Source organism: Dama dama, chromosome 30, assembly GCF_033118175.1.
Source record: "Dama dama isolate Ldn47 chromosome 30, ASM3311817v1, whole genome shotgun sequence".
NCBI classification, from domain to species: Eukaryota; Metazoa; Chordata; class Mammalia; order Artiodactyla; family Cervidae; genus Dama; species Dama dama.
Genome location: NC_083710.1, coordinates 11,482,543 through 11,484,734, shown reverse-complemented (window position 1 = coordinate 11,484,734; position 2,192 = coordinate 11,482,543). Strand labels below are relative to the sequence as shown.

At 45.5% G+C, this 2,192-nt stretch overlaps 1 pseudogene; it reads right to left on the bottom strand.

The window, feature by feature from the left end:
• Positions 1 to 279: 279 nt before the first annotated feature.
• LOC133049317 (TNF receptor-associated factor 5-like) lies at positions 280 to 1,943 on the bottom strand (annotated as a pseudogene).
• Positions 1,944 to 2,192: the final 249 nt, after the last annotated feature.

The window sequence follows — 2,192 nt, the reverse complement described above, 5'->3', positions numbered from 1 at the left end:
CATCAGTTAAAGAAGTATGCTTTAGTCCTTACCTTAAAGAAAATTAACATCTTTCAAGAGATTTAAAAATATAAATAATGAGAAGATAGTCTGAGTATTGTAAGTTTCAAACTTGGACAATAAAACGTAAAAAGAAGAAAGCACTTGAGAAATCTTAAAACGACTTCACACTTTGCGGACAAAAAGCCAAGTACAAATGTGTACTGAGCCTAGATTCAGTCCCTGCGTTAATCAAAGATTCTGGATTCAAGGAGTTCTTGTATCCCCTGGAAGCAATGATTAGAGATCCTCCAGGTCAGTTAAGTCCACAGCCACTTTCAAGAAGAGGATGTCATCTTGAATGGAGGTGCTTTTGGCATTCTCCAAAGTGGAATGAGTCACAAAGCGAGGACAGCCAGAGGCGATGATCATCTCCCCATCAGGTCTCTTAAAGCTGCTGCTATTGGGATCAGCCTTGAAGGTCTCCATAATGCGGTTCTTTTTGACACTCTGGTCCAAAGGCATCAGGGTCACCCTCTGCCTGAACGGCCACTGCAGCAGTGGTCAGACTCCTCTCGCATCACCAGGGTTTAAGGACAGTTAAGTCCCCTTCCCGGATCCATCCAGGTTCGGGTAGGCTCTAGCGCAGAGGCTGTAGCCATATCAGCTGGGGTAGAAGGTCTGGCTGAAGATGGGTACTGTATGTCCGTCCAGCGCCTCCTTCAGTCAACTTCCCGATGAGCTTTCCATTATAGCAAGCACTTTCTAGCAGTTTAAATGGCTCTTCGTTTTAATTCAGCTGTGCTTTATGAATATTAATGTGGGCATTATGTTTGTTAGTCTCTGCTTCCAAAACAACTAATCTTTGGTCATTGGTTTCTAGCAGGGTGATTTTCGGTTTTACTGTATCAATTGTTTCCACCGAAGGCCTCAGATCAAACTTGCATTGTTGCTGGTTAACCATTTGTAATAACTGAGGCACCTGAACTTCTAGGCAAGTGGACCTGTCAATGTGACTGGCAAGAACATGCGTATTTAAGAGAAAGCTTCCATTTTTGCCCAACAACTGTGTAAATTGCTTGAAATCATTTTTAAATTTATTTACAGTTTTTGCTAGCTGCTGGATTTTGCTTTCTCTTTGTTCTAGGCTCTTATATGAGTCAGAAATCTTTTCCTTTAGTTGGAAGTTCTTTTCTAAATGAGACCAGAAGCCTGTGGTCCCGTAAGGCTGAACGCTCACGGTCCTGCAGGTTCCCCCGTTTATTCTTTAGAGTACAGACACAGCCCTTAAAAGGACAGTCTCGTTCAGCTTCAGGACACATGGCCAGGGGTTCATCCACCTCGGTTCTTGGAATAATCTGCAAACACTTGTTGGGACAAGATACTGGGTACCCCGAACACAAGTTTTCCTCGTGATTCTGTAGAATGATGACTACCACATCCTTTTTGCAATAAGGCATTTTCCCTCTGGAAACCGGCAGTAGACGCTCAAATGCTCTATCATCAGACCTTTGCTGAGGACTGGCTCCGGGCAGTTTTCCTTTGAGCACTGCACAGGCCCGAACCCTCAGGGCTGAACTGGGGGTCCTGGTATCGCCCCAGAATAATCTTGGCATTACATCCGGGAGCTTTTTTTTTTGCAAAATACATACAAACCGAGGACTTCCCTTGCGCAGTAATTGTCTTTAAACACCTCCTGAGATTTGATCACCTCCTTATCTACAGGGCAGAGGGGGACTGCGCTCAGTTCCCTCGGGGACAGGACGCAGTCCTGGCGAAAGCGGTGCCCGCAGCCCGTCTGGGGGGTGAAGCACGCAGCGGCAGAAGGCACGTTTGTAGCGCTCTTGCAACTACTCCACAAACTGGTGCTCCGCGTCGGGCTCGAAGTCCAAGGGAATGGAGTTGCCAGAATTCTGGCAGATGAAACCACAGGGTACATCTCCTTGCTTCTCAGAATAGGCCATCCTGGGGTTGGCAGCAGCGGCGGTGAAGGGGCTCGGCTCAGGGCCCTGCCGCAGAGGGATTTTTTGTTTTTTTTTTTTAAATCATGAAAAGCTGTTGGATTCTCTCTCTCTCTCTCTTTTTTTTTTTCCTGTGTCTGTTGAGGTTATCGTGTGTTACTTTTGTCCCTTATCCTAAATATAAGATATTATATCATTTGATTTTTGAATGTTAAGCGAATCTTGGAAGCCTGGAAGCCTTGGAAGTGCAAT